The 14,846-nt window shown below is 37.3% G+C and overlaps 1 pseudogene; it reads right to left on the bottom strand.

Annotated features, from left to right (window-relative positions):
• Positions 1 to 513: 513 nt before the first annotated feature.
• On the bottom strand, positions 514 to 14,287 carry LOC113075585 (tubulin gamma-1 chain-like; annotated as a pseudogene).
• Between the last annotated feature and the right edge of the window lie 559 nt (positions 14,288 to 14,846).

Genomic DNA, 14,846 nt, shown 5'->3' on the forward strand with positions numbered 1-14,846 from the left:
TGCGTTGGGATTGGTTCTGCCAGACTTTGAGGTAACTTCACTGATTTGATTGACTAGAAGAACCCGATGAGGGTTCGCTGATTGGATGGATTGAGGTACAGAATAACACTTGACTTTATTGATCGACTCTCAAAACTCTTTTGAGAGTAATCCACGACAACGAGAGGAAAACTGATTCAATCGCACAATCATAGTCTATGCCCTGAAAGCAAGTGCCTTTTGTCTAAAAGCATGCATGCGTGAATGTGAGGGAGTGAGATGGAGTATTCATAAACTGCTTCTAGTCTGATCTCTTCTAAGAGGCTTAATCTTTCACACTCCCTCCCTTCGGTTACATTCATCTGAGACCACCCAGTCTTATCGGTGTAGACGTTCAGCGTGTGTGTGGTCAGGGAAGTCTGTGTGCAGGCCACCTTGACGGAGATGGATGTAGATTTTGTGCAGCAGAGTTCAGAGTGCAGTACAAAAATAGATTAAGATGGAGCCATAAATTCTCTGATTAAAGAAATCAAGGAAATCGGGAGGAGAGGGAGAAAGAGTGAAAGTTACAGCTCAGGATAGAGGCACCAGGTTATGAAGATCTCTTCTATAGGCCTGTAAACATGACAAATGACATGTATATACATACGTGAGTCTCTCTGGAGGTGCGCGTTTACTAAAATTCTGGTGAACGCTACTGGAGTCATTGTGTATTTTACAGGATGAGTTTCCACTCTAAGAGCTTTAGGGATTTCACTGCTCTTGTGTGCCCCATGAGATGTAGTCGGGACGTGTGGCGGCGCTGTATTCGTCAATGAGCTGCTGAACCACCTCCCGAGAGTTATCCAGCTCGTCGAAGTTGTCCTTGAATATGTCCTCCTTCCTGAACTGCTCGAGGAAGGCCTCCCTCTTCCTCAGCTTATCATACTGACGACAGGTGCGCTCAAACAACTAGGAGTGAGGGAGAGGAGAACAGAGATTAAAGAGTGCTCGAATCTAGCCTTTCTACATACAAGACAGATGTCAGGCTTTCCCTTCATCTTTGACCCATTCATTTCCATGAGCTTCCAATCATATGCAATTACTGGATGTGGATTTTAAACACAACTCATAGGCAACTGGCACTCTTGGACAGTCTAGCTGTTGAACTATTTTAGAGTTGAGCATTACCAGACAAACTTATATTTGCTGTAGAATATTTCCAGGCCTGGATATCGCAATTAAAAAAAATTGCTTGATATTTCCTGTTTTTTTTCATTACCATGGAATCCCTGTTCAGTGGTGTTTGGGGTCCTGAGAAAATAGTATTTAATAATGTTAATAAGTTATGTTAATTATAGTTGTTTCAAATAATAATTCTCCTTTTATGGCTGATAAGGGACAAGGTCCATTCTACAAACTGCTTGTCCCACACATTTAAAAAGCATTTTAGTCTTCAAATCTTAGATGTGTATTAGGATCCTTCTATTATCTATTGAAGCCCCAAAGATTCCTTTGAAGTCTCAAGAATTGTATTTTTTTCATTCCTCTTTTTAAAAGTTTCTTTTTGATTATTTTAAAAACGTGAAGTTAAACATAAATAATTTCTGACCACTTCATGTAGTAAAAAAAAAAAAAAAAGTGTCCTGCATTTTTCATGTCACTACCGAAACAGCGTATGTTTTAGTCCACTGGCTGAGACAGATTTTAACTACACCCCTATATTTATGATCAGGAAATATTCCTGTCTCCCCCTTTCTCATATCTACAAGGTGTGAGTAGATTCATTTTGAGGTAAATGTGTTGAAAAATCTGTGTGTTACTTTAAGGAACATCACCCACTGCACATTTTTTTGGGAGTTTCCATTACATTTAGTTTTTATATGTGTACCACAGTTCAGACTGTTGCTAGCTTACCATGTTCTGTTAGCATCTTTGTGCCAGGATCAAAGTTTCTAAATTTGTCCCTACCAAAACATTAGGTGGAGTTTTGGAAGTGACATCTTTGTTTGTTTTGTTGTTATCCAATAGAATTTTCACTACCTAAACGAATAATTATTGTTTCGGCAGTGTCAGAAGGAAACAAATAATCTTCATACTTGGGGGATTAAACAAACGTTTAGTACAGTTTATGTAATTTTTTTGTTTTAGTATGAGAGTTAAAATTTTGTAATGTGATGTGATTTGTCACAACCAAAAATGGGCAGTCACTAGCGAAACATGGGATATTTTGTCATAAATAAAGTATACTGAATTATCAACTAAGATGTTATGATAGTTACTGGTTCAATGTATATTCAAACTAACAAATCCTTAACTTTGAAATCAGTATGATCAACTTTTAGATTTGTATGAAGAAAAATTGTATTCAAAACAAATCTCATAAATTACACTTGAAGTACTGTTAAACATTTAATTGTTATTGATTTACCTCAACACCTTTTAATAAAATAGTCACATTTAGTGTCTCAAATATTTAGAGTAACAATTACCTTTCAAACATTATAATAAGAATAACTGTTACCTAAGCAGCAAATTAGCATATTAGTATGATTTCTGAAGGATCATGTGACACTGAGGACTGGAGTAATGATGCTGAAAATTCAACCTTGCAGCAAAAGGAATAAATTATTTTAAAATATTCTAAAATAGAAGTTATTTAAAATTTTAAGAATATTTAAAAATATCACTGCTTACTGTATTTTTTATTTAACAATTGCTGAAGAGACTTCAAAAACAAAACGATCTAACCCCAAACTTTGTAAATCCAATACCAACTGATATAGATGAAATTAAGAACAAAATCACCAACATAGAACCTAGTTCAACCCCTTTTTTGAACAGTATAGACATGGAGAATTCAGGGTCAGGTCTTACTGAGAGATGCTGGTGTGATTAGCCATCATAAGACCACTGACACGATGAGCTGAGGGCAGGTAGGGGGATCGGCGGGACAGTGCCACCTGAATACTAGCCGGACCCCATGGGATAAAATTAGCTAGCTTCCTCTCCCTGATTCTCTGCAGACTCTTATGGACCTACAGAGACACGTATAAACATATAAAGATGAGGACATGCACATATCACTTCAAATAAGCTGGTTATATTTAACATGCTCACACCTGTGTGGGGTCCACCTCTCCCTGAATGATGTTGAGAATGGCAATGTAGCAATGATTGGTCTGACGGTCTCGGCCTGTGGACACCATGACATTCTTTGGGCTGCAGGAGTCTCCTCATCACATCAAGAACCGTAGTCTTCCTCACACTTGCCACCTGAAAAGATGACGGCAAATTTTAAGGATATTCAAACCAAGATAGTGGAAATGGAAGACAAAACTAAATTAGAAATGTCATGTCTTTACTAAGGAAAAAATAAATAAAAAATAACGGGCTGGCAGAATGATAGACAGAGAGGACTGACAGATCAAGCTGATGTCATTAAAAATGAGTCATTTGTACTCAGAGTCATTAACTCAGCAACATGCTTACACAAAACTACTGGAATCAATAGTGGAGTTGAACAATCTTTCAACAGTTGAGCAAAGGATCTTAATGCAAATTCCTCCGTTTGACCAACTTACGGCCTGATCGGTGGTCAGCGGTGTGTATCCAGTCATGAGGAAGTGGAGGCGGGGAGTGGGATGAGTGGATGCAATCAGGCCAATCAGATCATTGTTCATATATCCAGGGTAAAGGAGAGTTGTTGTGCTTGCTGACATTATAGTAGACACCTGTTAAAGAAAAGCACACTTGTCTTTTGATAAACCATGTGGGTGGGAACAAAATAGACCAGTCTTCCTTTATTTTCATTTTATATTGTGCTGTCTTAATTATCTGGGTGTGCTAATGGTACACTAAACGTGTCCTATATGTAAAAGCAGCTGGTGTTGAAGAACGCAGTAGCCTAGACTGGTGAAACAGGTTTTCTATTTGAACTCTGTTCACCCTTTACAGAAATCTACACACTGTATTGTTAAAGTTTATCATGTCGTATGACCGAGTCTATTAGAGGTGATGAAGACTGTGATGGATGAGTTGACAAAGTGAACTACTGATCTCGGAGCAGGGTGCTATAAGAATGGGCGTATAAGAGGAAAGCATAGGAGAGCGCTGCACAGGATGCCACTGGTTATTTTATTACCAACTCTTTAAAATGTGACACAATAGCATGTCAGGCTGCTGATGAAACTTTCGATCAGGCAACTCCCCATGTTTCATCCTCACGAAACTGACAGGCTGTGCTATTTCAGATTTATGCAGATAATACAATACCGCTGTGATAGAACAACATTTTGCTAACATTTTGTGGTTTAGCTTTCTATATACACACACACCAAAATCATTCTTTAATTTGTCTCATTGCCAAACAAACTCAGAGCTGCTTTAGTACGGTTGATTTTCTGATTGTCTGGATTAGAGCCCAACTGTGATCAACAGAAGAGGAGTGACTCTACTGTCCCTGCATGAACCGCACCAGGCCAGTCCCTCGATCTGCTGCAGGGATGGGCTTTAAAAATGACACTCTCTGGGTTGGATGCCTCAGCTCGGGACAGATGAATAGGGGCCTGTATTTTCACAGGTTAATGTGTAAATGACAGACTTCTAGAACTCACCAGTTGGTTGATCTGAGAGAATGAGGGGTTCTGGATGTGCAAGCCGGTCTGTTGCGATTCTGTTCAAAGCTGTATTGTCCAGCACCACCTGAAAGAGACATGGGGAGGAAAGAGATTTTAAACAAGTCAGGACTGTGTGTTGTAGATCTTTGCAGGTCAGAAGATCTGTAGCCAGTCTGAGTCGACAAATCCATTTTGAATGGAATTGACAATGCTAATTATATCTACATTAAGATAGCAGCAGTATTTAAAATTTTAATTCATATGAATAAATAAAGAATCTTACAGAACTAAGCAACACTCAACTGGTAGAACATTGGCAAGGTCATGGGTTTAATTTCTTAAAAACACCGCGAGCCACTTTAGATTACGGTCTCTGCCAAACCAATACATGTAAATTTAAAGAAGCAGAATCAGAATGAAAGAAATTCATTGTTGTGAGTTGTATCAAGAATTGCCATCTTGCTTACAGTCACGGTGTAGAACAATGTCAATATTTACTTTTCCAACAGAACTTCATTTCAATATTTATTTTCACCTGAAAACAACATAGATAAATAGTATGTGGCAAGGAAAAATTATACACTATTTTGATGTCTGCGATAGTTTTTTAACAGTGCTGATGATTATGTTTGAATTTTATTTCTTTTTGCAAACCTTGCTGAGTACCAATGAATATTCCAAGTTCAATATGATGTTTCTTGGCCAATTTTATTCCAATTTCAGCTAATAAACTGAAAGAACGGAATATTAAAAGGAATTCACCCAAAAAGAAAATTCTGTCATGAATTACTCATCCTCATGTCATTCCAAACCTGTAACTGTAAGACTATTTTGGTCAATCTCAGGAACAAGATATTTTTCCCAAAGATGTACAAAGGTCTTATGGGTCTGGAGCGACATGAGGGTGAGTAATTAATGACAGAATTTTAATTTTTTTTTTTAACTATCCCTTTGAGATTACCTTTGTCCCTAATTTGTACATTTATACATTATATATTGTAGAGGTACAGTATTTTTGTATACAAGCCGGAATATTTGGATGAAACTGGCTTTTTAAAGGAAGAACAGAAATCTTGCTTGATTTCATTTAAATTTGTGTTTGAAGATAAGCAAAAGTCTAATGGGTTTAGAACAAAACGGTGGTGAACAAATAAAAATAAATTTCTTTCTTTTTAATTAAGAGTTAGGAATAATGCCTCAGACTTGGCATTAACTCTAGATCTGTATTTTCATCAGAGGAAGACAGAAAGTCATCTACCTCCATTAACCTCCTCGTCTTTTGGGCTGACTCTCTGATCTGACATTATTATATCTGCCAGAGACGATAATGAAGCTAGCAGACAGCTGCAAGAAACACAATATGCATAAAACAGATCTTACCCTTTACTAATGACATTTGCTCCACTAAAGGCCAATCTATTCTGAATTGCGCAGCCCTCACACATAGAGATTAGCTGGAGATATAAATAATGATGTAATGCTTTTGTTCTTTTGCTATGGTGATCAACCCATAAATCCCTTTAAAACTCAAATAAGGATATACAAACACAATTACTGGCTCCTCAGAGAGTCAATAGGATGTGTTTGTTGAATAAATATCTGCTCAATCATGTGCTGATGGATATCAGTATGAAAGTAAAATAGAAAGTGTTGTTGATATATCTATAAACTTAAAGTCCAGATGTACAGATATGACAGTACTCTGCATGGTTTATTGAAAGAACCCAGGGACCAAGCTATTGTTAATAAGGAGGAAATGGAAGGAGAGAAGTGGATAATCACATAGGACTGACCCTCTTTTCTCCATCCGCTGCTGTTTGGGGAATGAAAGCAGGAGAGGTAGAAAGAAGGTCTGTTTGGGAAGGTGGATTGTGTAAGTGAGGAAATGTGTAGTAAGAGTAGCAGGCTGTGTATATGAGAGGGGCACTGTTTCAAATAGAAACACATTCATTTAAGATGCACAATCCTGGAGTGTGTGTGTGTACCACTGTGTAACACATCCTCCTGAATTCTAGGCCAGCTGAAAAGGTTAAAAGACAGTGTGTGCGCGTGTGTTCATTCACTCACCACACAGTCTGCATTCTGGGTCCAGTCTCTTTAGCGTCAGAAGAGAATTATACGGCTGTACAACAACATCACTCATCTCATCTTGGTTAGGGAAGACAGAGTAGGTCTGAACCAGTTTTTTAGGATACCTTAAAAAAGACAGAAGAATGGCTGAATGCTTCAGGCACAAGAACACGTGCCCAGCTGAGCACCGCTGGTGCCCTTGAGGTTGCACACGCAATGGTATTAAACACACCCCTAAAGAGAGGTAATTACACCCGGTGATGACCGCTGCCGCCTGCATCTCCCTCTAATTACACTGACTGCCACCCAAACGCTTCATGCTTGCACGTCTAGACGAACAATGCAGAGGGCGTGGATCTGTGCTTCAGGAGAGGGAGTGTGGACTGCTAAATCAGTCAGAGCAGCGGGATTCCTTTATCAGTGAACTGTATTCACACCTGTCGTTCAGTCGCTCCAGTAGGTAGGACCCGAGACCAGATCCTGTTCCCCCGGCGATAGAGTGACAAAGCACAAACCCCTTAAAAAGAAAAAAAATGTTTAACATAAAACACACGCTTTAGATGCTAACTGTGACCAGAAAGAATAATTGTTCTTTGGTCTCAAATACCTTAACGCTGCGCTGCCTACTATGTCAGTTAATCAAGGGAAGATTTACCCCACTAGAACTGATGTTTAGAGACATTTTTAGCCTTTATGAAAACATATTCTTTCAAATCATATATAAAAAAACAAAGCCTTTTCAGTCAAATTTATTTTGAGCGAAATTAAACACAAATTCTGTTCAATTAATCTTTTAAATGCATTTACATGCACCCTCATGGTGCAATTATGAAGGGATTTTGGCAATATTGCGATTAAACTAAACATGATGTAAACAATACTTCTATCAAAATAATGGGATCAAGCTCATGATAAAAGCAAGCATACCTGCATTAAAATATGTGGTGTATGCTGATTCTAATTGCAATAAAGAAACACGTTAATCCCATTATTAAAGCTCTGACCAAAGTGCACGTGAGCTCGGATGTTCACTCAACTGCACAAATGACATTATTCTTAAGCAGGCCCAGTTGTACAGGGGTGCTAATCACCCTCAAATGAAAACAAGAGCACCCTCAGCCCCCTTAAAACACCAAAGTTTTGTTCATTGCGGAGTTAACCAAGTTTGTAAATACTCTTTCTTTATAACAAAGCGTAGAAAAATTTGTGATTCACTGTACAGTGTAGAGAGATTCATTTATTTTAACTGAACTTCAAATCAAAGAGATTGCAAAATTCATCATTAGACTGAATACTTTCCAGCACATCTGCATTCATGTCTTGATTTTTATGTATTTGGCAAAGTGTCCAACACCTTATGTATGCGAGTTAATCGTTTTTGTTATGGGGTTTGTGAATAATGAAATTAAAAATAATGACATTTTCAAAGAATCTTGAAGAAAATATCAGTTACCACAAAAATATTAAGCAGCACAACTGCTTTCAACAGTGACCAGAAATGTTTCTTGAGCACCAAATCAGCATGTTAGTATGATTTCTGAAGGATCACGTGACACTGAAGACTGTAGTAATGATGCTGAAAATTCAGCTTTGCATCAAAGGTATAAATTACATTTCAAAAAGTTATATTTTAATTATACTAATATTTCACAATAGTACAACTGAATTATTTTACTTAATATTTCACTTAACAGGGCGTTAGGTTAAATAATATTTTTTGTTTAGAAAAAGAAACTTAGCTGGAATATATTTTTAAAGGTATAATTAATTAAAAAATAAACAACATGGTCAATTTGATCACAATCTTTCTCTTAGAATATCTGTATATGTTGGGTAAACTGAGGGAGTCTTTTCTGCCCCCACATTTTAAATATCTGGGGAATTTTTTTTTGCCCCAGGCCCTAACTAGTTTTTGAGACAGTTACTCCCCTTTCAGCAGTTAGCATGATATGCTATACACACACACACACACACACACACACACACATCCAACTAATTGACTGGTAACACCATCCTCCAAACCACTCCCTAACCTCCAGTTACATACAAGTTATACATGTGCACGCACACACCAGTAATTGTGGGTAATAAAATGAACGACATTTCGAAGGGAGGGCTGAGTCTTGTTTTAATGGGAGGAACATCTGTATCTAGTAAATTAACAGTGCATGAAAGGCATAAAATAGCACTTTTGTATAACTGTCTGTGGACGATAGTAAACATACATATATATATTATAAATCTAGCTATATGTATACATAGGTCTATGTATGTCTGCAATCTAAAAAAGAACAGAGAGAGCACCATAGAAAGGGGTACAGAAGGAAAAAAGTAACGGAAAAAATGGAAGTACGTCAAACGGTACGTCACTTTACCATCTGGAGATCATCAGAAAGGGTTTTACTTTGTTTAAAAACTGAATCTGTTTAAAAACCCAGATGTTCTCCAAGAGTCAGAGAAAATGGTATTAATGAATGACACGCAACTAAAGGGTAAAAACCAACCCATTCACCATAACACACAAAGAAGAGTACAGTCACTGAGAATCATACCTCCAGACTGTCACTGCCATCTGCCTCTCTGTCAATGATGTCAAAGATGTCCTCGTGGATTTTTTCACCCTGAAATGTACAAATATATTGACCACAAATTAAATTACCAAAACACCCTTACCCTTTTTTTTTGTGTTGTTGTTGAACAATAAGTCTAATTCTTGTACAATTATATATATATATATATATACACACACACACATACAATTGTTTGACCACATCATAATTGAATTTCGTTTTGGAAAATGGCATAATTTGTAAAGAAACTATATCATCTAAATGTTTAATCACTCAATATATTTGTGTACCTACAATTGATGCAATGTGCTGAATCATATTTATATTGTTGGAAAGATGCATTCATTTAAAAATCTACCACTTTAGTCAAACGATGAAATGGGGTCATTTTCTTATGCAACTGCTTACACACCACGAAAAGGAGTTAGCTTTCAAACTAGTTTTATTTGAACTAAAAATGAAACAAAGTGCCGTCAGATGGAGTTTTGTGTTGCTCATCAATATCTGTTAGCGCGAGCCCTGTGCTGCTTGTGATTTTGACTCATCAATAAAGAACACATCTCTGACACATTATTAAAGGGTGTTCTGTTCATTTAACTATTAATATAGGAATGGTAGACCATCCCAATTGTAGCAAGTATAACCGGTATCGCCGAGTCTGCTTTAATTATCAGCCTTCACGCTCTCATAGACACAAAACTACAGAAACTACAGTCTGACAGAAAGATTTCAAATAGTGATTTGATCTGTTTGGAGTACTTTGCTAATTCAACCTACATGCTATTGAATTAATGTTGCATTATAAGTGCAAAACTTGCAGGAAAAAGTAATGTCCAGTCTCCACTATCCCAAACCAAAATTCAGGGCCCCAGAGACTGCACTAAACACCTCTAATAGTCATTATTAATATCTAATTAAAAACGATATTCTCACACTATATGAAGAGCAAAAAAAGTGGCCATGCATTGTGAAAAACTACAAAGGAAGGATGGCAAGTTGAAATCTAAAAGAAATGTAACCTAAAATAAAAGTCAGCAATGATCTGATGTCTAACATCACTCAGTGTACCTGAGAGAAGCCACTGGCCCAGTTGTTACCGGCTCCACCGCCATGCTCAGACAGGTAGATGTTCTCCGGGTTGTACAGGTTGGCGTAGGGAGAGTTCAGGATGGTGTGGATGACTCGGGGCTCCAGGTCCAACAACACAGCACGAGGGATGTAGTGCTCATCATCTGCCTGAGGGGGGCAAAACAGAGGAGAAAAAGATCAATGGAAATTACTTTTCCTAAGTGCTCCTCAATATTCCTTACCAGGAAAGGACAAATGGATTCTCCATTTAAAAAATGAGAAGTACTCAAGATGCTTATGATTACTTGAGTAGCTTGAGACTGCAAAATGAAAGCATCCATGAGAATTCCTAAATATATCTTAGAATGTATGACATCAGTAGTAGACATTAGTGGATGAGCGATGTATGGGCAAGGCTGATATATTCACAGATAATTGGCATCTTTTACTTATCGGGATCGATCGACAAATCTTTTGTGTCTATAGTTGCCAAAAGGGGAACTTTTATTTCGACAGTGATGACAAAGCCAGTGCATTAATAGACATATATGCCATAATACCTTCTCATATACAAGCAAATCCACATAATTTAAACAACTATTTGAATATCTAATAAATATCTAATAAATATTTAATTCCACAAACCACACAAAAGTTTGCAAATCTAGCAATTAGTTACTTGGACATGTGCATTTTATAGCCAGAATAAATTCTTTATTTGTGAAAATACAATAATACGATTATAGAATCAAGACTTTGAAATCAAGAAGTAATAAATCTGTTTTTTTTTTTTTTTAAACAGATTTCACATATAATACCACACATATATAGACACCTTTCAAAGGTCACCCTGCTCTCTAAGATATTGGCATCACCATCAAGAATAAAAAAATTAAATCTATATTAGTAGATCACTAATTTACATAACACGCAGCTAGCCATAATACAGAGGAAATGAGTATAATACTGTGACTCATGCAATTTATTCACATCAGTAGAGAGCTTTAACACTCACTGCCTCATTTCAGAAGAAATATAAGCAGTCCCTTTGAAAACATTAGGATTTCACTGCAGTTTCTGTTGAAATAACTAATTTTGTTCTTTAATTGGAACAGTCTTTTGTTCCAAAAAAAAAAAAGGAACTAGAAGCTGTGCCATTTATTTCTAATTAATTTTCCCTCAGATTGTGGACAGGCCTCCACATAATGGTTGCAGAGGGATAATGGACTTCCAGCAGCTGCAAACACATGCACCCAGCTCCGCCTGGTGGTTCATTATGTGAACAGAATCAAGAATCTTACAGAGATATCACATTTTATTTGAAATGATTTTCATATTATATACACTATATTTATTACGTTAATTTATGTATTACTTAGAACATTGTTTTAATCGTATTTGCACTTGTTTCTTACTGTAGCATTTATTTTTCTTGACATGACCTTTTTTGTGTATACTGTTTCGGCAATATTGTATGCAAACCACTATCATGCTAGTGAAGTACTTTGCTTGATGTCTTGATGATAAGATAGGTGTCTATATACAAACTTATATAATTTATATAATTAAATAAAGACTTGAAAGCAGCAATCTTGACGTGTTGATTATGGTTGGTGATTGATTTGCTCCAAACGCCTTAAGTTATTGGTCTATATTTGTGTACCTGATAGAAGAAGACATCTTTCCGGTCTGTACCCTCAGTGGCGAACTCTTCGACGATGCCCTCAGGGCTGATGCCATGCTCCGCACACAGCTGCTTCCAAAACTCAAAACCAACTGAACAGAGAAAGGAAAAGCACACCATTCAGTCCATTAATGCTGGATTCTTAACAACACTTGTGAAAAGGCTGTTAGCTACTGTCATGTCAATATATAGTGGTGTGTTAAGAATATTAATGTAATGGCTATCGTTTATACCACATATTTGACAGAAATCATATTTGTCTTCAGTGACCAAGTCTGACACAGTCTCAGATCACATGAGACTCACACAGTAACTTACATGAACATCTTCTTTAGTAAAAGATAAAGTCAATGCAAATTCCTCTAGCTAAAACTGCCAAACGTGACTGTAAATAATACAAAGCAGCGTTTAGAATCATGTGCATACATAAACCCACAAAGTTAGACGGTCAGGTTGGATACATTACAATTTGATCCATTACAGTTATCTCCAATTGACAGTATTAAATAATTATCCTTACTAATTTGCAAACAAAAAATAAAGATTAGTCAATAAGTGAAAACTAGTGAATACGTTTTTGGCTTCTTGCTGACGAAAATCTCCAATAAACAACCAAAACCATATGGACTGTATCTATTGTGTCATTTCAAAGCTATCCAGTGTGATGATAGCTAACTAACGTTAGCTAGATAGCTAACTTTTTATGTAACGTTAGAGACTATCAAAAAGAGCGTAATACACAGCGAATGTCTCACTCTGATTCCCGCACTGTCCGAGCTGCAGGGTAATGATTTCTCGTGGCATGCTGTGCTGTTATTTAAGCTGTAGGACCACTAACTTAAAGGTGATAGATGTGCCGCTGTCAGTCACCCACTATGCGTATTCCCGCTCCAACAGCAACGGCCCAACGGAACGGGCGCGCGCACTGCGCATGCGCAGACGTAGGCCCTACTTGGCCTCGCCAGCAAACGTGAACCGATCGATACTTGCTGAAATTGTACTCAAATAACTCTTTATTGATATTAGTGGGGAAAAAATACACTAACGAGAAGAAAGAACAGACAGAGAGCATCAATTACGTAATTCATGACGTAGGACGGATGCGTTAACGTTATACAACATCAAAGCTGCGCGTCAGTTGTGCAAACAGAGGAAATTTGATCTAAGTTATTAAAGAAATTCAGATCAGGAATAAAAAAAAATATTTGTTAAATTTCTCAGTGTATAGCAACATTTTTATTTTATTTATTGCCTTCATTTAATATGTTTTATTGTAGTCACTCAATCACTGGCAAAAAGCAAAAGTTTTAGCCTACCATTTACTTTGATATGAAGGGTTTTCAAACGTTTTGATGCCGATGATTCCGAAATATCACAATCTTTTTAAGATTTTTTAATAAAAATGTATTCATTTATATCATTTATTTGTATGATTACATTACATTTTTGTCCTTCATAGTGAAAAATTATGGAACCACTGCACTCAAGTATAATGCATAAACCTCTCAAATAAAATCCACAATATCTTTAGTATTTCTTTTATATAAATAATAATTATGAACGATATTTGGGCTTTTATTACCTAATTATGGTTTTATAAACCATACTGTAAAATCTAAATCTTCCTATCAAACCTCATCCAAATGACACCATTTGATTTAAGTAGAGTTTACGCTTGTGACAACCTTTAATAAGAAACAAACATGTAGTCTGGGAGATTATTAAAGTTGTTCTCATCTGAAGAAAGAGGTGTTAGTTGTTGTCGGTTGTTGTTTTCCTCTGAAGAGAGAGGTGTTGGTTGTTGTTGTCGGTGGTTCATGTTCTCATCTGAAGAGAGAGCTGTTGGTTGTTGTTCTCATCTGAAGAGAGAGGTGTTGATTGATGTTCTCATCTGAAGAGAGAGGTGTTGGTTGTTGTTCTCATCTGAAGAGAGAGCTGTTGGTTGTCGTTGGTTGATGTTCTCATCTGAAGAGAGAGGTGTTGGTTGTTGTTCTCATCTGAAGAGAGAGCTGTTGGTTGTCGTTGGTTGATGTTCTCATCTGAAGAGAGAGCTGTTGGTTGTCGTTGGTTGATGTTCTCATCTGAAGAGAGAGCTGTTGGTTGTCGTTGGTTGATGTTCTCATCTGAAGAGAGAGCTGTTGGTTGTCGTTGGTTGATGTTCTCATCTGAAGAGAGAGCTGTTGGTTGTCGTTGGTTGATGTTCTCATCTGAAGAGAGAGGTGTTGGTTGTTGTTCTCATCTGAAGAGAGAGCTGTTGGTTGTTGTTCTCATCTGAAGAGAGAGGTGTTGGTTGTTGTTGGTTGTTGTTCTCATCTGAAGAGAGAGGTGTTGGTTGTTGTTCTCATCTGAAGAGAGAGGTGTTGGTTGTTGTTCTCATCTGAAGAGAGAGGTGTTGGTTGTTGTTGGTTGTTGTTCTCATCTGAAGAGAGAGGTGTTGGTTGTTGTTGGTTGTTGTTCTCATCTGAAGAGAGACCTGTTGGTAGTTGTTCTCATCTATAGACAGAGCTGTTGGTTGTTGTTCTCATCTGAAGAGAGAGCTGTTGGTTGTCGTTGGTTGTTTTTCTCATCTGAAGAGAGAGGTGTTGGTTGTTTTTCTCATCTGAAGAGAGAGGTGTTGGTTGTTGTTGGTTGTTGTTCTCATCTGAAGAGAGAGCTGTTGGTTGTCGTTCTCATCTGAAGAGAGAGGTGTTGGTTGTTGTTCTCATCTGAAGAGAGAGCTGTTGGTTGTCGTTGGTTGATGTTCTCATCTGAAGAGAGAGGTGTTGGTTGTTGTTCTCATCTGAAGAGAGAGGTGTTGGTTGTTGTTGGTTGTTGTTCTCATCTGAAGAGAGAGGTGTTGGTTGTTGTTGGTTGTTGTTCTCATCTGAAGAGAGACCT

This window comes from Carassius auratus, unplaced genomic scaffold (assembly GCF_003368295.1).
Source record: "Carassius auratus strain Wakin unplaced genomic scaffold, ASM336829v1 scaf_tig00017200, whole genome shotgun sequence".
NCBI lineage: Eukaryota > Metazoa > Chordata > Actinopteri > Cypriniformes > Cyprinidae > Carassius > Carassius auratus.